The following is a 26,496-nucleotide window of genomic DNA, read 5'->3' as shown; positions in this document are numbered from 1 at the left end:
AAGGAATTAGAAGGACATTCTCCACAACATTCAAAATACCTTTTATTGTTTTTCTTTTGGCTTGGTTTTGTATTTGTTTTACTTCTATCTATGTATACATTTATGCCTAAGTCATTAAGTATGAGTGATATATGAAAAGAAAATTGTTTTTGCAGAGTTACACCTTCATGGCGTTACAATTATGTTATCGTTTTGATCCTTTTAAACTATATATCGGGACTCATTGAGCAAATAAAATAATATGATGACTTTTTTTATTTTCGTATCACTAAAACGGAATGCTTTTCTGCCATAACGCATCATTTCTAAACCAAGTTATGTGAAAATAGGGAAACGTATATTCGACCAAACACAAATTTAGGTTAGAAAGGTGTACATCTAAAGATGTGACAAAGATTATTTATTCAATATTCAAATGCAATTCAACGAGTTCTAAATGCATGCAAAATTTCAACAAAACCCTGAATCGTGACATTTTAAGTATACTTTCATGTTTGATTTTTTGTTTGTATTTTAATTCTCAATTGGTACATGAAATTAAATATTTCACATTGGAATAGCCTAGTAGATAAAAGATATCCTATCATATCTATTAATGAATTGATACTATATAATGAAACCAGAAAAAGTTGAATAATAACGACCAAACGCATTTTCTGTAGAATTGTCTTTTTGAAAATAAATCATATCCCCAGTAGTCTTGTCCAATGCAGCGGTAAATGTGTACTCTATTAGTTACATTAACGGCCAAAATATTTATTAAAAATGCTCAACTTTTCATAAATCATTATTGTTCTTCCGAAGAAGTAAGTACGTTTTTAGTTGTTATTTTTAATTGACCAGTTGTAGCATTGTACCCACTTTCTATGTGTGTGACAATTTTGTTGAATTTTATTATTTCATTTCGGTACAAACAAATTGGACCTGCGGTTAACATTGCTAAGAAAACTGGACGCTGAGCTGAAACAAAAAACAGTTTTGTGTAAGATATTCATCCTTTTTCTACCTGCAGGTCAATGTTTACTAAAAAAATTGTGTTAATAAACACGTTTAATACTGGCATGTGTGATAACAGCACACAATTTCTGTGAACTTAATTTTTCTGCTATTTTTACCCATTATCTATTTTTTTTATATTTTAGCACCAAATGATTCTGTATTCTTTATTTTCAAAGCCTGTTATCTCTATTCTTTATTTTTTTGCTTCTTTATTCAGTGTTTTCGCCCATTATTCTCATTTCTGTAAAACCCATCCAGACCCTCTTACGTTATGTTTCTATCTGATAAGACAAGATAATATCAACTGTATTTTGCAGTTTGTTATTATGTTGTTCCGTTATCCTACATTTTCAGTATAGGGGTGAGCGCTCGCTAATAATTTCAACCACGCTACTTTCTGTATGTGCCTGTCCTTAGAAATGAGCTTGAAATTTAGCGGTTGTCGTTGATTGCTGTCTATCATACATTGTCATATTTGTCTTTCGTTTCATGTTTTGGAAATCATTTTAAATTATGGAATATACATGTATTGCCCTATTTCATAGTTCTGATTCCCGTTTTGTTTTGTAAGCTCTTCATCGTTTCAATGAAGTTCTGGATTTCACCTCTTTTAGCCTGGAGCATCACTGGAGAAACATTTTGCATCTGTTGTACAAAATTATCAATATGAAATCTATATACTAAGTAATAATTAGTTTACGGGTAATGAATATTTTTAAATTACTATATAACAAAATATTAATTTTTCTGTCCACCGCGCGCGGAAGTAGTCAAGAAGACATTAATATTTTTTCAAGGGTTGACAGGATACACGTTATCGTTATAAATTTTAACTTCACGGTTTTTATGCCAGCAAATTTAATAAACAACGATTTTATACAGTTTGGTTTTTTTGTTTTCATCTTACATAGGGCTTTATTTCTGATCTTATTTCTGTGTACACAATTCTAAATCTACATATTTCACCTTTATCAATATTAGGAAATCCGTTTGGACGATTCCATATACCATTATGTTTTAGGGGTTTTAGCTTCAGTGTCGAGTTGGTGTATAGTATTAAGGGTTGTCTACGAGAAATAAATCATTTTTCTGATAGATTAACTAAATTTAAAACCAATATAAATATAGTTAACATATATATTTTATTTAACTGAGTAAATTGATCGGATTGTGATTGATACATATACCAAAAATTCTTTTTGGTCTATCCCAGTCATGACATTTGCGCGGGAATTTCTTCCATTGACATCGTAATATAATTTACTTTGGATTATTGTTATCTTTAAATGTAATGTGATAGGATTTAATGTGATATTATTTGTCTCTTCTTCTATAGTACGTAGTTTGACGTCAGGTTTGTACACATGAAGTCTCTAGTCTAGTCAGATCTGAAGTATACATGTACTCATTCTCAATTTTATTCTGCATATCCCACCCCTTCCTTACGTCACCCTGCTCGTATCACTCCTTTGAGACAAAAATGTCTCTTCTTCTATAGTACATAGTTTGACGTCAGGTTTGTAAACATGAACTTCTCTAGTCTAGTCAGATCTGAAGTATACATGTACTCATTCTCAATTTTATTCTGCATATTCCACCCCTTCCTTACGTCACCCTGCTCAGTCGCTCCGTAATTCTCGTATCACTGCTTTGAGACAAAAGTGTCTCTTCTTCTATAGTACATAGTTTGACGTCCGGTTTGTACACATGAACTTTCTCAATTTTATTCTGCATATCCCACCCCTTCCTTACGTCACCCTGCTCAGTCGCTCCGTAATTCTCGTATCACTGCTTTGAGACAAAAGTGTCTCTTCTTCTATAGTACATAGTTTGACGTCCGGTTTGTAAACATGAAGTCTCTAGTCTAGTCAGATCTGAAGTATACATGTACTCATTCTCAATTTTATTCTGCATATCCCACCCCTTCCTTACGTCACCCTGCTCAGTCGCTCCGTAATTCTCGTATCACTCCTTTGAGACAAAAATGTCTCTTCTTCTATAGTACATAGTTTGACGTCAGGTTTGTAAACATGAAGTCTCAAGTCTAGTCAGATCTGAAGTATACATGTACTCATTCTCAATTTTATTCTGCATATCCCATCCCTGACCTACGTCACCCTGCTAGGTCGCTCCGTACTTCTCGTATCACTGCTTTGAGACAAAAGCAGGCATTATCAGCAACGTCATAACTCGCGTCATAATGTCTGAGGAGATTTAATCAGCGACGTCACAATTTGTGAGGAGTCGTTATCAAGCTTGCTTTCGTCCAGCGTAAAACTGTCTTAGGGCTAGGCCGAGTTAGGGAGGTGAAAAAGTCAGTAATAGAACGATAAACAGATAATCATGTTTTCTTAGTATAGATACCATAAAATATCACCCACTGTCGCTTAGGACACAGTTTTATTTATTTTAGCTCATTAGCTGCGCTCACTCACCAAAAATGTTTATTGCGGCTCACTGGCTAATATTTGACGATATCAATGTGTAGAAAAGCCGATAATCTATACATATATGGTCAGATCAAATGTTTTCGTACGTCATACATATGTCATATGAATTCGTACTATGCATGCCTTTTCAATGGAAATTGTGACGCCACAATGCATTCTTAATAGCACGAAAACCCATGAAAAGAGGATATATATATATACATATGTCAACCAAAATTTTTCAGCGATGTCATAATGTGCGAGGAGACCCTATCAAGCTTGAGTTCATCTAGCGTCAAAACCGTTTTAGGGAGGTGAAAAATACCAGCAATAGAACAATAAACAGATGATCGATATTGTAAAATATCAATGTGTAGAAAAGCCAATGATCTACATGTATACATATATATAAATATATATATGTGTGTCAACCAAAAAATACAACTGATTTACACCACAACTGTTGAAAAGACCTTTATGCATATATATTTAATCTCATTCTAGTCCGTTCAACTGACAGAATCTGTATATATTTTATGAACTCTTAACAAGAATCCTCATGGACTATTCTTTATACCAATATCTGTTAGCCATTTGGGGGTCGTTTGCATTCAAAGATGAGTTATAGTGGGGTTTTATTTGCGAAAAAGAACTCAATTTCCCGATAGTTAACGTTTTCTTTATATTTTGCTTTGTCAAAATGATCTAAATATGAAGGACAGTATATAGTCCTTAAGATGGTATATCACGATCTTCACATTACTTTTAAGCAGAAAAGACTGCCATTGGAGTATATCACCACTGGGTCTTTCATCCACTAAAGACATTCAAGTAGAACATTTTCTGTCGGGTTTGTCCACATTTTGGAATATATTAATACATGTATAGAAATACTGTTGAGTCTGTTCCCAAATGCCTCCACAATTTTGAATATATTATTTCATGTATAGATGTACTGTTGAGTCTGTTCCCAGATGCCTGAGATACACTTAAATATTTATTATTTATTGAAAATAAGTGGAATCATCTTTTTGAAAAGTTGTCCCTATGGTAATGAGTCCCCCCCCCCCCCCCCCCCCCCCCCCCTTTATAAGTTAAAAAGGCTACTATTGTAATAAAAATTAATGGTTTTAATAACTGCGTAATATAGCATGGTCTGCTTATTGTGCGTTTCCCTAAGAGCGAGTTCTGTGAGAGTAGAAATTAAACCTTTCCATTTTGGGGGGAAACTAGCTGGTTGCAATACCTAGGATGGTATAAGGCATATCTGTCGCTGTAGAGACAGGCCGGAATCGACTGACACCTATTAAGGAGAGGTTCGCATTTTTTATTAATAAAGAAAGAGAAATAACAATACAAGATAAAATACAATCTGAACAAAAAACACATTGAAGAACAATAATAAAATTAGACATACATTTTCAATTAATTTCAAAAAAATTTCATAAAAACAGCAAATACTTTCTAAAATAACTTAAGATTAATTTATATAGATTATATTGATTATCAAAGTTTTATTTAACTTTTAAAAGTTTTTAAAGTCCTGAACTTACCTATTAAGGAGAGGATCGCATTTTGGCGAGCCAGCTCTAGTTCAAGCTAATATAGCAGTACGCGCTGATGCTATGGCAACGTAACTTTCTAAGTTATTATAGCCAAATATCGAATTGTCCGAAAGTATGTCCAATATTAAGTTGTTTAAGAACAGATGTTTCTATTATGTCAAAAGTTATATAATAAATGTTGACCTGCTTGTGATGTTAATTTGATTCATATCTCATCAAAGATTTGTTCTATCAAGAAATAGTTAAATATTCATTTGTATTAATCTTGTAATGATAAATATAGTGTCTTAGAAGATTATTTAAATTAGTATTGACAATACCCAACTATAATTTGTAGTATTGATATTGATCCCACGTAAAGTGAAATAATAGTTTCCGACCTACTTTGTTATAAAGTTTTATCAAATATTCCGTCACAATACTACATCTGTTTTTCCTTTTTTTAAAACCACAAAATATCCATCATTTTTTTTTTGGGGGGGGGGGGGGGGGGGGGGGAGGGGAGAGGGGGGATGTTCCCAACCTGTTTATTATTGGAATTGTGAATCAGGCCATTACTCCTCAATTGTATTGATGCAAACTTTTCATGTCGGGACAGTTTTTCTCATTTTTGAAGGCTGTATGTATGGTTGCCTTTAATTGCTATGTCATTAGAACCTCTGTGGATAGTTGTCTCATCACGCTCATTGGCAATCATATATACTACATACATGTATTGTAATTTTTATATGTATCCATCCTTTAGAAAAGTTGTTTCGAATGTAATGAATCCCCTCCAGATCCCTCTTTATAAGTTGAAAAGGCTACATCTTCTTTTTATCTTCTTTAGAACTTTTTGTTTGGGGGGGCGGGGTCCCAGCCTGTTGTTTATAAGTTGTAAATCAGGCCATTAATTGTTGCATATTTAACATGTCTGGACTGTTTTTTTCTCATTTTTGAAGGCTGTATGGTTGCCTATAATTACTTTGTTATTTGAACCTCTGTGGATAGTTGTCTCATTTGCATATGACATATACTGATTTTTATATGGATTGCAGACCTGAAAAAGATGTTCAAAGTTGAATATGCTGCAAACTTCAAACAACCTACTACAAATTATTAACCATGAAACTGTTGATCAGAACTATATATAATTGATTTCATCACAGTCCTCATACATGTACCAATTTCAATCAACAGAACAAATGCAAATAATTATGATGTCATGAAAGGTTTTTTTTTTAATAAATCTTGAATCTTTATATCAATATAAACTGAATCCCAATATAAACAAGTTGGGCTCTTTTACAGCAGAATATACAGTATGGGGTTTTCTCATTTTTATACGCCTGTTTACGGGACGTATAATGGTATACCGTTGTCCGCCTGTCTGTCTGTCCGTTGTCAACATGTCAGACATTAACTTGAAAACGCTTTAATAAAATTGCATAAAACTTTGGTGAATTTTTTATATCTATTGACGTGAGCTCCCTTTCTTTTTTTATATATTTTAGATTTTACGTTTCCAAGTTTATTCTTAAAAAAAGGGGGGTTTTCCAGTTTTCAGACTATAACTCAAAAATCTTTTAGCAGTTTTCATGAAACATTGGTGAACTGTTTATATCTAGTGATGTAAGCTGCTGCCTTTAGAAATTTATAAATTTTACATTTCCAAGTTATGGGGTTTTATATATTAAAAAGGGGGGATTTCCAAGTTTCGAGTAATGTTTTCAGCAATTCTCATTAAACCTTGGTGAATTGTTTATATCTATTGATGTAAGCTGCCTTTTTGATTTTCATAAATTTCTAATATGACATTGAGAAGTAATTGAACTTTATTCTTTGTAAATGTGACGAGGGTATCATGCGCTCATGGCGCAGCTGTTTATTGAAGGTGGTATGCATATGGTTGCCTATAATTTCTTACATCCATTTTATTTGAATTTTAGGGAATAGTTGTTATTTATATAAACAAATCCCACGTCGATATATTACATGTACAACAATCAGACATCAACCCACGCCAACCTGAATGTAATTGAAAGACATCTAGAGGTCAATATATAGTCTCAAACAAAAGACAAAATAAGGAAAAGTATAGCGAATTTTTTAGAAGAATTATTATGAAATGTATTAGCAATATTTAAAATATATCGTTTAAAATGCTCCACCTACCATTTTAAAAAAACTGGGATTTCATTGCGGCTAGTCTATTAGAGGGGTATTTCATTGGTTGTAGATATGGAATCTTATTTTATCATGAAGTCAGATTTGAACATCGACTTGAGGAATAAAGGTGGAGTAAAGACCGAATGTCAGTTTTAGTGTTATATATGTATGTCAACTTTACTCTTATATATGTATACATATATTATTGATTCAGTGGTGATGGTAAATAGACACTGACAAGTCTTAGATAAAATTTTATAGTTTTGAATGTTTCTTGATCAGTTAACTAAAATTAGGTGGAGGTATGTTCTTATTTCCGACAGAGGGGCACTCAACCTATATCAATTTGTGCATGAAGCGATTGATAGTTGCTAGATACTGAATGCTTTTACCACAAATTTATGAAAGTTTTAACCGATAAATACGATAATAAAATTCATGTCTTTTTCAGGACTTCTGATCCAACCATGTAGTATGGCATGTTATTGAGATATGGTTTTGGTCGATGGATGTTCATGAAGGACCTATAGTACAAAGTATATCACTGGATTGAGCTCTTTGTCTAAGTGTAATATGAAAGTGCTTTGCTTTGGGCTCAGTTCATTGTTAGGCAATTCATTCTTTGTGAAATAAAGATTTGACAGACAACTCTCGTGTACAAGGAATTGTCAAAGTAGTATCCATTCTATGTACAATGTAAGTACTAGGGAGATAAAAGCATTGTATTTAGATTTGAACCAAACATTTTTTGTCCATTAGCCAAATTTAAAAAAAAAAACACAAATTTACCAAACAATGCTACTCGTGCTACTAGCAATATGATGCTAGCTTGTTTTGTTACACTTTATTTTGATACATCTGTACTGCCTACTGACGACTCAGTCCTGAGTGTAAAGGGTCATTCTGTATGTTAAAAAAAGACCAAAATGCATAAGGCCTATCTAGCCTAATTGATTTCTAAAATTATATTTCATTGTACATGTTCAACACTTATCATTCATTTGTTTATTTCTTAATTTGTGTGGATTAACAGTAAATGTTAATTACTACAGTACACTTTCATACCACAACAAAACTGCCATACTGTATTGGTATCACTTATATTTGTATCCATATAACAAAAAAATTGAAAAGAGAATATTTTTGCAATGCATTTTTCATATTGAATACTATAACTTTTTGGATCTTTAGACATATTAAGTAGATGTTCATATCCACTTGAAATTTTATCAGATGACTTCTGTAGCAGTTATGAGTCTTTGAAGCATACTCACAAAGGTTCTTTTGTTGATATCATTTTCATACTGGTCAAAACTTTTTTTTTTTGCTTTGACCAGCTTTGGAGGAGATATTTTCAAAGAATTAATAAAAAAAAATAACACAGAGGTTTACTTTCTAGCTCATCTAGCCCCAAGCATCATGTCAGGCATTGTCATTACTAAAAACCATTAAATGTCTTCTAATCTGAGAAACAATTTCGACATTTAAACGGAATCTTTTACTTATGATACTGATGATCCACCACAAAGTAATATACATAGAACCATACAAAAAGTAAGCAAATACATGTTCTCGGATACCATCTCCCATATTAAAAAAATCACATCATGAAAAAATGAACCTATTATGTGTTCCTCTCCTACTAGCTACAAAATGTATCCAAAATGAAAGATGTGGAACATATTTTATCATAATCATTTGATAATTAATGCAATTAGTGTCTCTTCCATGCCCGTCTTGAACATAAACAACTAAATATTAAATAAACAACACTCCTAATGATCAGGTTGGTTGTCATTGTGCAACACAGTTTATAATATAGAACCCTATGGGAAAAACATAGAACTTCTTTTGTCATATAAAACACTGTCAAACATCCAAACATTCTATCCACACTGATCTGTTTCCACACTTGTAATCTTAACAAAATATATATTTAATTGGCTATGTTGTTGACAAGAAGTATAAAGTGCTGAGGTGGGTGATTTTATTTAAGTAAAACATTTTTACACATTAATATACTTCCAAGTAGAAGAATAATTAAATGATATTTTTCATATCAGATGCATTATCAGCTCTCGAGCGTTCTGCTCTTGGACTTATCATACATTTGCTATGAAAACTAGCATGTAATGATTTGATTTAGGTTTTTCTTAAAGAAACATTCCAAGCGCCACTGATCCAGTTTCAGATATTTCTTGTGGAAGCATTCTACGCGCCACTGATCCAGTTTCAGATATTTCTTGTGGAAGCATTCTAAGCGCCACTAATCCAGTTTAAGGTATTTCTTTTTGTTGAATCATTCTAACCGCCACTGATCTAATTTGAGGTATTTCTTGTAGAAGCATTCATAGCGCCACTGATCCAGTTTGAGGTATTTCTTGTGGAATCATTCTTAGCGCCACTGATCCAGCTTAAGTTATTTCGTCAGAAAAAATTTCAAATGCGACTGTTCTAGTTTCAGATATGTATTGTGGAAGCATTCTGAGAGCCTCTGATCAAGTTGCAGGTTTTCTTGTGGAATCATTCTAAGCGCCACTGATCCAGTATGAGGTATTTTTTTGTGGAATCATTCTACGCGCCACTGATTCAGTATGAGGTATTTTTTTGTGGAAGCATTCGAAGCGCCACTAATCAATTTTCAGGTATTTCTTGTGGAAGCATTCTAAGCGCCACTGATCCAGTTAAAGGTACTTCTTGTGGAAGCATTCTAACCGCCACTGATCTAATTTGAGGTATTTCTTGTAGAAGCATTCTTAGCGCCACTGATCCAGTTTAAGGTATTTATTTTGGAATCATTCTAAACACCATTGATCCAGTTTCAGGTATTCCTTTTGGAAGTATTTTAAGCATCACTGATTCTGTTTCAGGTATTTCTTGTGAAAGCATTCTAAGCGCCACTGATCCAGTTTGAGGTATTTCTTGTTGATGCATTCTAAGCACCACTGATCCAGTTTCGGGTATTTCTTGTGGAAGCATTCTAAGCGCCACTGATCCAGTTTTAGGTATTCCTTTTGGAAGTATTTTAAGCATCAATGATCCTGTTTCAGGTATTTCTTGTGGGATTCTAAGCGCCAAAGATTCTGTGTAACATATTTTGTGTGGAAGATTTCTACACGGTAATGATTCAGTTTGCTATTTTTATTATGGAAGTATAATTATGATTTGTCTGAACAGTGACTATATGGAACTGTCACTTAGTGAAATATCTGAACACTACTGGATTTACATTTAATTTTTTTTTCAATTCAATATTTTATTGCCATATAAACTTTACAGTTTGTGACATACATTTAAATCTAGATGTGAATATAAATCAAACTACAAACAAAACATAAATTTTATGTTAAGATATTTCTGATGATTAACAGGCTGTTTCAGACTAAAATTTGTTTACAAGTGTAAGATAGATGTTTACCTCCACATCACTTGAACTCTGGTGGATAGTTGTCCACTTGTATCATACTACAACCCCTTTTCTTCATATTTATTAGTCAATCATTTAATAAAAAAATAAAAACTAAGGTTTTTACTCTCTTGGTCAGGCTGACATAAAGAGAACATGGCTATTCTTTTTGGAACTCTTCAAATATTTGACTGTCCTTAAATTTCAAATGTTTTAGTTCTAGCAGTCCTGATGAATGAAAATCTAAGAAATCTAAGAAATCTATGAAAATTTTTTGATACAAACAAAATATACAAAGTGATTATATTTTCATTACCTATATGTAAGGTAGTATAACTTTTTCACAGTTTTTGGTCATTTCTTGTGGTTTCTATTTTCTGCTTTGGCCGGGTTGTTGTCTCTTTGACACATTCCCCGTTTCCATTTTCTATTCTATGGACTTGGTTGAGTACTGATCATTTTAAAAGCTGTCCAATTCATAGCATAGTCACAGCATCAGCTCAACTTATCCTTGTTTTTTTTAATCACGTGATTATTTTTTCATTCTAAATAGGTCTGACAGATAAGGTCGTAAAAGTTGAAATATTAATCCATCAAATAGATTCCCAGATAATCTGTCCAATCCAAAACAAATTATTCATTTTATTTTCTTTACCGGAAACTCTCTTACTTTTAGTTGAATTATCACCGTTATTTACATGTTTTAATGGCAAACTTAACCCCTGCATCTTTAAACTGACAATGTCAGTATGCCCTTCATCTGTTTTCTAATGAATAACTTTCAACCCTACCAACATAAATACATTAATTTGATAATTCATCACATTTATATTAGCAGGGATATGGGAATTATTCTAATCTAGATATTTATACCTTTGCTCAATTTACTGAAATAGAATGTATGGACAACAAACCCTCACAAATTTAATTTACATATATAGTATAAAGACGAATTTACAAGGTTAATTCGAAAAAAAAGAAGAAATCCATTAAACCTGACAAAATCCAACGCTCGACAAGATCTACCAACATAACAAAAGGATAGCAACTGTCGTATTCCTGACTTGGAACAGGCATTTTGTGAGAAAGTAATGGGTTAAACCTGGTTTTACAGTTAGCTTAACCTCCCAATTGTATGACAGTGGTTTATAGCTCCGCCACATCGACAAAACCGGGCGATCGAAACAGACAATTAGGTCAGCGTGACAATATTCGGATCCAGCAGCCAAAAACATACATGTAGTTGATAGTACATGCAGTATAGAAAAATATTTTTCACTATTCCAAAAATTGGGAACCAGCAGCCAAAACTGTGTAAACATCTTAATTTTTTTACGATGATGTTGTTTACCGAGCCCGTAAACTTAATTACGATCCAGCTAAACTTATCGATCCTTTAAATAAACTTATACTAAAGGGTAACCATTTCAACACTGTTGTTGGATCCTTGAATAATGTTTTTGCAACAGTCAGTATCGAGATTTTCAATATCAAAATTGACCATATAACTGTAATGTTAGCTTTGGACTTTTATGTTAATTTTTTTTGGGAATGATTCTATACAATAATAATCTTTTGTATGGACGCACACGCTCTTTGTGTGGTTAATAAAGGCCTTGTGACCTGCTGTTTTATCAATTCAGGCAAATGGTGCAAGTGTTTTCTTTTTCTGTAGTATTTAGACACGTTAGAAACTCAAATTTATTTGTCTCAACTACTTGCTCGGTTTGACACCTATGTGTGAATAAATATACAAGGATATCCATAAGAAAGTGTGAAAGTTGACGCCAAACTAATTGGAAAAGAAAATAATAGAAAACAAAGGGTTAATTATTGTTGAACAAAATAGGTTTACATTAAGATTTAAACCATGATTGAGATATAACGTCTTTTGTTCTTTCAAATAAAATAAGATATGATTCTCTTAGTAACATACAACTTTGTGTATGCGGAGGAGCGTCTGTTAAGTCAGAAATTATATAAGAGGGTATTATAAAAATCTTCCAGTAGGTATAAAATTTCATTATTAGTTGTTTCTTTGTCAAGTACTTGATAAGCATGACATGTATTCCCGGAAACAGATGTGTATCCGTATTCATCAATAAGGTTATTGTAATGTTGATTTATAGGGAGGTTACGTGTTTCCTTTAGCTGATCTGCATCCGAAACGATGATAAGATATATACGATGATGATACGTACAGTGGTAGATATCCTTCAGATTTAGCCTATCCAGAAATACTTAAATTGGTTGTTATAGAAATAACTTCATGAAATCTCTAAAAGAAAAAAAAAGGAATATAATGTTATTACCTAGATAATAATATTAAAGGCATCAATTTTATTGCACCGGATGAACATTTTGATAATTAATGTCTCTTCAATTATGCTCGTGACCACTTTTTTGAAAGTTGTTGAAGCGCTGATAAAACCATACGCCTTATAGATAAACCCATTTTATGGATAGTAACAGTCCATGGAATTGGTCTGTAGGAGATCTACTTTAAGGCAAAATTTGTCACGAGTGGCAAATGTTGCATTGGTAGGTTGGTTACAAAATGCTGTAAAAATTGAAATAAAATATCCTTCATCTTGGGACACTTTTCTTAAAATGAAGAAATAAAACTGAAATCATGTTTAAAAGAAATATAAATTGAATCTAAATCAGTGGAAGAATTACTTTAAGAAACAATTTTTTTTTTTTTGATCTTAATGATTTGACTTCGGGTGCTTTTTCCGTAAATGATCGAAAACCAATCAATGATATGAACTGTGGTCAGGAATGCACAGAGCTCCATAAAGAAGAAATTTACGGTTATTGAAGTAGATCTTTCTTTTTTCCTTCAGTCGTAACTATATGAAAAGTATACAAGCAGGCAATCGTAGGTTGAATTTGCTAAAACTAACTCTTTCTTTTTTTCAGTATTTGCCAAATTTAAGCAGCATCTATACAGAAAATCATCTTGCAAAATTCTTTATTTTCACTTTCAAATTTATTGATAATGTTCTGCACTAATAAATTACATCGTTGTCAATATAAAGGAATTCTTTGCGACTGTAATACAAGTGAGAGGTTTAGCTAGCTATAAAACTAGGTTCAATCCACCATTTTTGACATAAGGAAATGCATGTACCAAGTCAGGAATATGACAGTTCGTTTTCATTCGGTTGATGTGTTTGAGCTTTGGATTTTGCCATCTGATAATGAACCTTCCTTTTTGAATTTCGGTATTTTTGTTACTTTACTTTTTTCACGTTTTAATGAGTGCTTATATCTCAATTTCCAATATTCACTAGCGACATATTTCGTGGTCTTAGATCTTTACATACCAGTATAGTCGTCTGATATGTAATTTGACCAAATGTATCCTATTGTGACATTTTGACTGAGTGTGAATTCGCATTTCGGGTGATGCCTGCATATGCATAGTAGGAGACGCTTACTCTGTGGAGCATCTGGTATGTTCCTTTGTAATTCATGTGATTCCCTTAGTGTTTGTTTTTGTTTCCTTGATTTGTCTCTTCCTTGTCGATTTACGAGATCTGAACAACAATAACAGTTAAATTAGAAACTGCGAGATTAATTAATGCGATTTCAAGAAAATCTGCATACAAATATATTTATCAGACATCAGAATGTGTGTTCTTATTATTGCGAAACTGGCCCAGTCGCATTATTCTCATTGGTAAAAACATCGCAAAAACTTCTGAATTTACAGTACTAAGAAAAGAAAACTACTGTTCAATTTTACTCGTTATCTATCTATTTGTATTTTGTCGCTTTTTAATAACTTACATGTATGTGGTTCTTCACCATTGATCGTTTTGTGTCGAGCTTACAACTTACAGAGATTGCTACTGTGATGAACAACCTGTGCACGATTACACCCAATAATGGAAGGATAAAAAACAATTTGATAACGCCTCTTATGTTTTTAATATAATGTCGACTAGTTAAGGATTGTAAACTGTAAATCAAGTAGAACAATTCAGACAACTTCTGAACAAAGACTTATCTTGTACACAAACATTGTGCACCTGGTATCTGAAGTTTCACAAGCGTTCAAACTGACCAGACCGGACCAAAAAAAAGGTTGAATAAAAAACTCATTATTATCAAAGACCGTATGTTTGCCTCTATAGATTTACATTATTTTACATGTATGCGTCGTTGCGTTACTTTATTTTACATGTATGCGTCGTTGCGTTACTTTATTTTACATGTATGCGTCGTTGCGTTACTTTATTTTACATGTATGCGTCGTTGCGTTACTTTATTTTACATGTATGCGTCGTTGCGTTACTTTATTTTACATGTATGCGTCGTTGCGTTACATTATTTTACATGTATGCGTCGTTGCGTTACATTATTTTACATGTATGCGTCGTTGCGTTACATTATTTTACATGTATGCGTCGTTGCGTTACTGTATTGTTGGCGTTCATCAAAAATCTTTTTTGAAATGCTTGTATTGTTCTAATTTTTATGAATCAAATATCGAGTTTGATATTATCCCGGTTAACACAGCGTTGACAGAATGATTCTATACATATTTAAATGATCGGTTATAATATTGGGATCGCCTATACACGTCTTTTTTTTAAATCTTATTTCTGCATGTTTGTATTTAAAAAAAGTAAATATAATTTTCTGCATCTTTTCATCCTCACCATTTCCGGCGCTATTCGAGGTATTGCGCATAAAACTCATTTTATTTGTCAGGTTCACACACGTGCACGTGACACAACTCTGCAATTTTATTTTAAAATTTCCTGTCTCGATCGCTTTCCCTTTTCTTTAACTACACGACAAAGCATGATATAATGTTTGCTGGAGTTTCAGTAACAAAGGAAATAATTCCGTGTACCATTATTTGTTAAATATCCACATGCACGACTCCAAACAAATAAGAAAACTGCATCTGCATATTATCTTGAGAATTTTTATGGCTGTAATAAGGTCAAAAGAAGAACCCGCATATGAATTTCCGCAAAATAAATCAGATTGGAGTTTTTGATAAAACTTCCCGTAGCACAGATCAGTCCCAGTGTTATGCCTTAGCATTGTGTATATTATAATGCTATAGCAATGTGTATAGTGTAATGCTAAAGCTTTGTGTATAGTGATATGCTATAAATGTACTGGTGTAATGCTTTAAATGTACTGATGTAATGCTATAAGAATGTACCAAGGGCGATTTTATGAGAATGTATCCATCCAGTATGATGCTAAAAAAATGTACCTAGTGTAATGCAAGGAGACTGTTCATAATGTAATACTATACGAGTTTACCTAGTGTAGCGCCATACGAATTGTGCCTGTATATAATTCAAATGAATTGCTTTTTTGTTAAAATAATATAAAAATAAGGAGAGTGGTATGATTGCTAAGGAGAAAACTATCTGCCACAGTTTAACTTAGATCGGGTGTCTTTTACTAAGCGTCCGTTTTGGTCATGTTGCAAAAATACTTTTTTGTTTCAAAAATATTTTACCAAGTATCATTCAATATACAACAAAATACATTTAACTTGAAATTTAAAGATTGAACTATCAAAAAATAAAATGTCGTAAAGTATATTTAAATTTTTTGGGGATGTTTTCAAGAAAATAAGACCCGTGACCCCCTATTTTTATTTGATATTTCAGAAGTATTTTAAAATGAAAAGCAATTCTCTAATCGAATTCTAGCCAATTCTATCGTTTAGTGTTTCCTCGATAAGGAAAAATTTAAGTTTGCCCTATGTAAACAATATAAATAACCCGCCAAACTTCGTTAATTTCAATGTTTTATTACGAAAAAAACAGGGTCCGTGATCCCCATATAGGCGGCTATAAAAGGCCCCGACATTGTATACATAATTTTCATCACCCCCTCCCCCTTCTTCCCCAACCTTATACTCTTATAATCTATTCTATCATAACCTCCTTGATACACAAAAAACAACAAAAGAAAATAAATTTCGCTATCCCTTCAAATTTGGAATTTGATAAAGACAAAAAATAGCATGTTCTATTTTTATCATACATGTGTAGTTCCAGTTTCAATCATGGTTCTAAATTTAGATTTTACTTTCCCCAAAATTGCGGACGGAATAGAAGAAACCTGTTTATTTTCTTCAAAACTGATATTTGAATGACATAGATTTTACTTATTCTGAGATAAATGTTATAGTGTTCAGTTCTTAGTTTCTGTGTAATGTTTTGTGGACGGAATCTAATAATTTTTTTTTTGCTATTGGCTTTGTTTTTCGACTTATAAATGTTGCACTAGTGGTCGATTACCCCCTAGTATCTTTTATACTTTTTACATAAATATAAATCATGTCCTAAAATTTCTAATTGCATAAAAAACGGACATGCCAACGTCTTTCTAGTTCAACACACAAATGCACATGCAAGATAATTCTTCGTTACCACAAATTTACGCTACACTGTTAGCATGTTTCATTCAAAACTATGGTTTTTCAAAAAATATTGAGGGGTCAATTTTGGTTTAAATTTTAATGAATTTGATACGAATAGAAGCAGAATTGTCCTTGGTTTATTCACTTTATTTGGTTAAAATTTTGTTGTGAGGCGTTTTTCCTTTCTGTTGAAATAAACACGAGTCGTATTGTGTAACGTCAGAGTACCCAAATTGCACCGAGTACCCAAATTGCACCTATTTAGCAAAAATAGCAGAGGAAATCTTACAAGTTTTCCTAGAGACTAAACTATTTGTGTTTTTATGATTTGACTCTTTTCACGTCTTTCAAAATAGGTAAATATATTTAAATATACACAAAAAGTTCACAGTATATATAAACAGATGAAGTGTTCACTGGATAAAGTAAAATGTACGGAAACGTCGCCATGCGACGTCCACAAAAAGTCATCATTTAAAAATAAGAAAATAAAATATGTTACAAGCATTCATTTCTTAAAAAATGAATAGTAAGCATGGACTGATGTCAAATTGTTCTAAATGTTTAAAGAAATAAAACAAAATATCTGTTATTCGACTTTTAAGGATGTGAATTTAAGCATTGATGCAATTTGGGTACTCCTCAATACAGAATCATTGATCGTTTGGAGGTCTGTTCAAACCAATTTTTCTATTATTCAATATGGATTGAAAATTAAATTGGTGGAACCGTATAGTAAATAATGATACATCTACAAAATAAACACAGAATGGAAACTTTTGTCTAGATCATAAATAAACGTAGGTGAAAAAACTGTCAAAATAGATGTAATTTGGGTTACCTGCTCCTGCGTGTCTAAAACAAACAGTGGTAATAGAGTCATACTAACTCACAATAGGATACTCAGATTTCTGATTGGAGTCATTCTGATAATTTCTTTGAAGTATTGAGATAACACAGGAATAATTGTTTGGATTCATGATAGACCGCACGAAGTCATTTCTCTTTCATGTGCCCATTTTTCCTTTCTTAGAGTAGGGGAGATAATTGCGTAACTAAAGACGCACGTTTTTTTTATCCCAAATTCCGCCAGAGGCTTGCAATTACGTACATGTATACTTCGCCTAAAATAGATTATTACTAGATTAACCCCTGTAAACTAGCAGGAATATTAAGTGTTAATCGGGATCTTCACAGGGTATATGAGCTCAAGGTAACCAATCAAATTGTAGAATTATTCCGGATATTTCCCTCTAGTATAATATGATTTAGAACTTTATGAATTGTCTTTATATATATGGCTTATCTGGGAAAGTGGGGCGCGCTCAAACATTTATATGACAATAATACAGGCATTTGTCTATGAATTTTTTCCCTATATACATTTATATATCACAAGGTACTTAACTCGCATTTTTGAAAAAAAAATACACTCGGTCGCGAACTTTCGTTATATTTCGATTCCTCGGTTGTCATCCCACTAAAACTTGTTATGCCGTAAATCTACTTTAGTTTATCTATCAAATGGTGTAAACACGCTTATTTCTATTACCGGAATCATTCGTAATAGGCCTTCCAAGTTTGTCAACCGTTATTATTTCGTCTTCTCACAGCCCTTTGGAAATGTTAATCTCGAAGTAAACGGTTAATCATTATTGACCTTTTGGTATCTCTCCCCTCCCTTAGACATATCTCGGTTTCCGATTGGTCAATACTTATTGCTAAAAAAAAACGTTTTTAAAGTTATCTTAATTTTATAGACAAGTCCAGAGAGAGTCTGAATGACATTGATTGGGATGTGAAAATTTGAGTCAAAAAATAGAAAATCGTTACTCATTAGACATACCTCAAACAGCACTTATTAGATTTTTTTCACGAAATCTTTTACAAATGTACTATCTGGATGATAAGTTCTATTCAGAGAAAAACTAACGGGTTTTGGGGAAATCCTTTTTATTATTAATCATTTACGGCGAGATTAATATTTCCATAGGGCTGTGGGAAGACGAAATAATTACGGTTGACATACTTGGAAGGCCTGTTACGAATGATCCCGATAATAACAAGAGGCTCTCAAGAGCCTGAATCGCTCACCTGTATTTCAGAGGAGAAGATTTTTTTATGTTTGCAAACTTGATGAACAAATTGTGTAAAATTGTCTTTATAGGGCAATAACTCCTTAAGGGGTCAATTGACAATGATGGTCATATTAACTTTTTTGTAGATCTTACTTAGCTGAACATTATTGCTGCTTACAGTTTAGATATATCTATAATAATATTCAAAATAATAACAAAAAACTGCAAAATTTTGTTAAAACTACCAATTCGGTGGCAGTTCGGTTCGTCTGAAAATTTCAGGGCCGATAGATCTTGACCAATTAAACAATTTTCCCCCTGTCACATTTGCTCTAAAAGATTTAGTTTTTGAGATATAAGCCAAAAACTGCATTTGACCCCTATGTTCTATTTTTAGCCATGGCGGCCATGTTTGTCGATGGATACAAACTTCGGATACAATTTATAAACAAGAAACCTTAAGGAACATTTAGTTAAAATTTGAAGGTAATTGACACAGTAGTTTCAGAGGAGAAGATTTTTAAATGTTAGCAAACTTGATGAACAAATTGTGTAAAATTGTCTTTAAAGGGCAATAACTCCTTAAGGGGTCAATTGACAATTATGGTCATATTAACTTTTTGTAGATCTTACTTTGCTGAACATTATTGCTGCTTACAGTTTATATATATTTATAGTAATATTCAAAATAATAACAAAAAACTGCAAAATTATGTTAAAACTACCAATTCGGTGGCAGCAACCCAACAATGGGTTGTTCGATTCGTCTGAAAATTTCAGAGCTGACAGATCTTGACCAATTGAACAATTTTATGTCAGATTAAGCTTTAGTTTTTGAGATATAAGCCAAAATCTGCATTTGACCCCTATGTTCTATTTTTAGCCATGGCGGCCATGTTTGTCGATGGACCAAACCTTCGGGTATAATTTATAAACTAGATACCCTAAGGAACATTTAGTTAAAGTTTGAAGGTATTTGGCCAAGTAGTTTCAGAGGAGAAGATTTTTGAAATAGTTTACGACGACAGACGACGGGATAACAAGTTTCAGTGGGATAGACAACCGCAAAATCGGAGTATAACGGAAGTTTGCGACCGGTGACATTTCTAAAGTATACGAGTTAGTTACCTTGTGTTTAATATATATTAAAGTATTTAGGTAATCTTTTCAGAGACAAGTGCCTGTGGATAATAAAGTGAAACGTACGCGCTAAACCAAATGATTTTTTTCCGGGTGATCACCCAAGGTAATTACATATCAAACAATAGATCCTTTTCTGCTGGTACATCCTATTACACATGATACAAAACCTTAAGATTGAACACTTTGTTCGTAGAGAGTTAGAATAGCTAATCCCGAGTGAATTCAGAACAATTAACAGCAGTTAATAGAACCACAAAGCAAGTACTTTAATTAAGAATAAGATATTTATTTATGAATTAATATGTAAGCGAAGCAACATGTATCCAGGTGTGCTCAGTTTATTTTAAGGCGTTTAGCAGTTTGTAAATTTCTAGTTTTATGGGAAATAACAGTTTGTTTTCTTTTATCTAGTATGGCAGTTTGACATATCTGTTATCTGATGTGTGACGATTTAACATGTCTGTTATCTAATGTGTGGCATTTTGATATGACTGTTATCTCGTGTGGCTGTTCGATATTTCTGTTATCAGGTGTTTGACAGTTTATAATATCAGTTTATCTGGAAATTTGCTTTCAATTACTGCTTTCTGACTAAAATCATTACCGGCTGCTGGAGAAAATAAGCATGATATTTTGCATTTCAAAATCCCCGTATATAATGTACAGACGGATCAGATTTCAGGTTTTTATATCATGAATCCAGAGAATGTCGAGTGGTAACGACCAAACGCCTTCTCCACTCGATTATCTTTCTGGACATAAACTGTATCTCCAGCATACAATTGCAGGACGGCGGTAAATGTGTAACTATCCCCTGGTGTTTCGCTTGCATAAGGAATCATTATAGATTGTCCACTTTTCATCAATATCATACGAAGTGCATCAGGGGTAGCAGAAACTTCTGTACCTCCAAAAAAGTAGGTACCTTGTTTTGGGGCCTTGAATTGTCCTGTTCCGGGACTGTACGTAACTATTGCCTACGTTTGTGACAATATGATTAAATTTGATTATGACATTTCTCCTCAAAGTAACTGTATTTGCTGTCCATATTGCTAAGAAGGCCGGTCGCGAAGCTGAAAATAAAACATAAGAGTATTGAAATGGCATTTGACATCGTCTCTTCTACCTATAAGTGACAATTTACAATAAAGTATCCAGGCACAATCACTTGGTATATCTGTATATATAGGTGGTTACAACAAGGTTTATGTATACAGCTATATGCGCTATATCAATATATGGGTGGTTACAGCAAAGATTATGTATAAAACCATGTGTTAGTCATGTACAAATTAAATTTTATTTGTAGTTTGACCTTGTCATAACCCATGGTATCAATATATTTTTCTGTTTTAATCGCTGAAGATTTTTTTTATATTCTATATTAATTTCTGACAAATGTGAACGGCAAACCATATTTTTAAAATAAACTTTGACTGCTTTGCATTGAACTCTTTTTCAGAAGAAATGAAGAAAAAATGCAGAAGGTATGACCAGTCCATTTATTTGACCCCTTGAACTCGGTAATAGGACATGAGTATTTCAAATATCAGAACAAATGATTGATTGATTGATTGTTGGATACTTAACGTCCAGTGGCAAATATTTCATGCATGTTCAGGACGAAAACAAGTTAACAACAATGAATACAATAGGTAACGTCACAGTACCCAAATTGCACCTATTCAGCAAAAATAGCAGCAGAAATCTTACAAGTTTTCTTTGAGACTAAACAATTTTTTATTTTTATGATTTGACATAATACACGTCTTTCAACATAGGTAAATATATTTAAGTATACACAAAACGTTCACAGTATATATCAATAGATGAAGTATTCACTGGAAAAAGTAAAATCTACGGAAACGTCGCCATGCAACGTCCACAAAAAGTCATCAAATAAGATAAGTTAACAGCATCCATTTCTTAAAAAATGAATAGTAAGCATGGAATATTGTCAAATTGTTCTAAATATTTGAAGAAATAAAACAAAACATCTGTTTTTCGATTTTAAAGGATGTGAATTTAAGCATGGATGCAATTTTGGTACTCCTCATTACAGAATCATGCATCGGTTCAAACCCATTTTTCTATGATTCAATATGGATTCAAAATTGAATTGGTGTAACTTTATAGAAATAAGGATACATCTACAAAATAAACACATAATGGAAACTTTTGTCTGGATCATAAAAAAACGTAGGTGAAAAAACTGTCAAAATAGGTGCAATTTGGCGAGGGTTTTACTGCCGGTCGGGAGAAGACCTGTAGTGACCATATATCTATTCCGCAGTCACCCTTGGGGGTCAGTACAAATGTTGTTATTTTTTGTCTACATATTTGCATAATGTTTTCAAATTAGCATTTAAAGAAAACGTACAAAACACCTTTATTCTTGAGATCTTTTATCCATACATAGGTAGAAATGTTAAAGTTAGTTCTAACATTTCACAAAGAGACGTTTTGGTACTACATATCTCATACAAATAGGAAAAACCATGAATTATATTTCCGCAGTTTATTGTCCAGCTAATTTAATTTCTGGGGCCAACATATGTTCAAATTATGATGTAAACTTACAACTTCAAAGCTTCGATTTGACTGTTGCTAGATCAGACTGAATAGTCTGATAACTCCTTTTCAAATTCTCACAGTTTTGTTTCAAACTATTAAACTCCGGAAATAGATCAAGAACTGATTGTTCCGTCTGCAGAGCGGCTCGTCCAAAAAGGTTTAGAGCTACAATTGCAGCAAAGATGTGAACTAATAGTCCAATGACCACTGGTTTTGGTGTGAAGTGACACCCGCGCTGCAGTGATGTAATGACAAGGTTAAAAACTGAAATAAAAGTTTAAGAACTAATTAGCTGTTGCCTGTCAAAGTGTATAACTGTTTTAAAAATGAGCAGTTAAAAGAAATCCTACTTAACAGACCAAAATTCATCTATTATTACGTATTTGAATGTTCCAATATCAATCAAAGTCTTATATGCATTCACCTGTATACGTGCATTTACATAAGGTAGATTTCTATCCGACGCAGCTATTATTATACAGTAAATGTAAAGCGCAACTTTATGTAAAATAAAGCTATATGACACCTTCCTATATATATACTACTGTTTATTGATGAAAAATTCTATCTGCTGAGACAAATGTTTAAAGTTAACGAAACTATTTTCTTACTTTTAAGGTACATGTAATTACCACATCTTCTTTTTTACCTCACCGTTCCATCACTTTTGTCCGTCGTCGTCGTCCGTCCGGTGTAAACTATTTCAAACATCTTCTCCTCTGACACTACTGAACCAATTCCTATCAAACTTAAGCTGAATGATCCCTAGGGTATCTAAAATAAAGTTTGTGTCTTATTTTCTGTTTCGTCAAAAAACATTGCCACCATGGCTAAAAATAGAACAGAGTGGTAAAATGCAGTTTTTGGTTTATATCTCAAAAACTGAAGCATTAAGAGCAAATCTGACATTAGATAAAAATGTTCATTATGTCAAGTTCTATCAGTCCTGAAATTTTCAGATGAATTTAACAACCCATTGTAGGGTTGCTGCCTCTAAATTGGCAATTTTAAGGAAATTTTGCAAAATTAGGTTATAATCTTGAATATTATTATAGATAAAGATAAACTGTAAACAGCAAAAATGTTCAGCAAAGTAAGATCTACAAATAAGTTTTTTATGACCAAAATTGTCAATTGATTCCTTAAGGAGTTATTGCCCTTTAAGGACAATTTTACACAATTTGTTTATCATGTTTTCTAACTTTAAAAAATCTTCTCCTCTGAAACTACTGAACCAAATTAAACTAAACTTAAGCTGAATGATTCTTAGGGTAACTAGAATAAAGTTCGTGTTTTGTTTTCTGTTTCCTCAAAAAACATGGCCGCCATGGCTAAAATAGAACATAGGTAAAATGCAGTTTTTGACTTATATCTCAAAAACTAAAGCATTTAGAGCAAATCAGACAAGAAGTTAAAGTATTCATTAGGTCAAGGTCTACCTGCCCTGAAATTATCAGCCTAATCAGGTATCTGATTTTTAGGTTATTGCCTTTGAATTGATGATTTTAAGGAAATTTGGCAGTTTTCAGTTATTATCTTGAATATTATTATAGATAAAGATAAACTGTAAACAGCAAAAATGTTCAGCAAAGTAAGATCTACATATAAGTGGTACAAAGGGGTAAAACGCATTTGTTTGCTTTTGAAGAAAATATGACAGATACAAAGAACATTTAAATGGCATTTTTAAGCCACTCGTTAATATATACTGAAAAGCAAAATTAATTATTGATGAAAGATTTAAGCAAAACATTACAGGTGAGCGATTAAGGCTCTTTAGAGCCTCTTGTTTATATACATACTATAACTTGTCTTTATAGTGCAATAGAACCGGGACAACTATGGAAAATTAAATGGTGAGCAGCTTTTTATATTTGATTTGCGCCTACCAAACTGATAAAACAAATATACAATTATGTCGCACAGGAAAACATATTGTTCTGATAGCGGATATCATTTTTCCGTTTAAACGGTGAATAACAACGGTAATTTATCTTCCAACAGTTTCCCTAAGTGTGATCATAATACACCATTGTTAGCCTTTCTCAGTCAAGTACTTGATATGTATGTTGACCATGAAGGTGTCAGACCACCAATTCACTCACTCCAATTTAGAACGCATGTAAAAGGCAGTATCCCTTCCCTGACAAAACATAGTGCTTTTGATGTCATTTTTTTTCTTAAAACTATCCAACAAATTTGCTGAAATGAAACTTTTGTTGAAAGAGAAATATATGTAGACACTTTTGAGCTAAAATTTACTTGTTCATGAGTTTGCATTAAAAATGAGGATTAATGCGCTCCATAGTATATTTATTTAAGATTTCCAGAAAACCAGGGGTTTTATTTTGCAGTACTTGTCTTCCGAACGTTAGAAGTTCGCTACATGACTTAAAACATTGGTTGAAAATTGACATGTAGAAAGGTGATACATGTACAATTCAGGATATACTTGGTTTCTATGAAGTTAAACTTAAGGTAAAATATTAAGAAAGCTAGGGAAATTGCAAAGTTTGTTTATCTTAGGTGACATTGAGTTGCATATGGTTTAGGTTCAGGTAGAAATGTCTAGTACTGTCGATTTAAGGTGACATTGGGCTGCATATGATTAGGTACAGGTTAAAATGTCTAGTACTTAACATTTTAGGGTGGAATTGGGTTGCATATGATAAGGTTCTGGTAGAAATGTCTAGTACTGTCGATTTTAGGTGAGAATGGGTTGCAACTGATTGGGTACCATTAGAAATGTCAATAGTCCTGTCGATTTAAGCGGACATTGAGTTCTGGTGGCGTTGTTTGATCTGTACTGTGTTACCCATTACATGAGAGTCTTGGTTGTGTATTCTTCATTTCTGTATTCTTTAATATTCAAACATTTTCTCTATTCTTTCTTCTTTTATCTTTTTTGAACCTTTTTCTCTATTCTTTATAATTTAGCACCCACTTATTCTGTATTCTTTATTTTCATAGCCTATTTTTTTCTTTTGTCCTGGCCCTTTATTCTGTGTTTTTGTCCATTATTCTCCTTTCTGTAAACTCAATCTAGACCCTCAAACGTTCTTGACCTGACGTTTGGTCTTTTTGGCTTTTAGTCTTATTGTTAATTTTGTATCCTGTTTCTATCTAATGAGACAAGTCTATTTCAACTGTATTTTGCGCAATCATCTTACAGTTCCGGAATTGGGATGATCGCCTGCTAATATGTTCAACACCGCCACGTTCTGTGTACCTGTCATAAGACAGCTGCATGAAATTCAGTGGTTGTCTTTGATGCTGTTGTTTATTGTTTTTGAAATCATTTTCAATTATGGAACATATCTCCCTACTTCATAGCTCTGTTTCCTTGCCGGAATTTTGCCCTTAGGTCCATTTTTGTTTTATCAGCTTTTCGTCGTTTCAATTAAATTTGTGATTTCACTATCTTAGCCTCGAGCATCACTGAAGAGACTTTGATTGTCGAAATGTGCATCTGGTTCAGTAAAATTGTTACCGTTATCGTTATTGTACATCAATCAGACCGTTGTTTTACTCGTTTAAATTGTTTTATGTTTTGTCATGTCTATACCTTATACGATATAGGTTTTGCTATACGGTAACCCATATAGTGTTAACGTCTATATCATTTGGTCTCTGGTGGAAAGTTGTCTCATTGGCAATTATAACACATTTTCTTATTTTTATAAATATTAGGAAACATAAAAATATATTAGGAAAAATGCAAAACAAATAATACAATGTGTTCATTGTT

The 26,496-nt window shown here is 32.8% G+C and overlaps 1 pseudogene; it reads right to left on the bottom strand.

Moving 5' to 3' along the window:
- Positions 1-20,845: 20,845 nt before the first annotated feature.
- Positions 20,846-25,598, bottom strand: LOC127731810 (complement C1q tumor necrosis factor-related protein 4-like; annotated as a pseudogene).
- Between the last annotated feature and the right edge of the window lie 898 nt (positions 25,599-26,496).

Source organism: Mytilus californianus, unplaced genomic scaffold (assembly GCF_021869535.1).
Source record: "Mytilus californianus isolate M0D057914Y unplaced genomic scaffold, xbMytCali1.0.p SCAF_20, whole genome shotgun sequence".
NCBI lineage: Eukaryota > Metazoa > Mollusca > Bivalvia > Mytilida > Mytilidae > Mytilus > Mytilus californianus.
The sequence above is the reverse complement of the archived record's forward strand: the minus strand, read 5'-3'. Positions and strand labels throughout refer to the sequence as shown.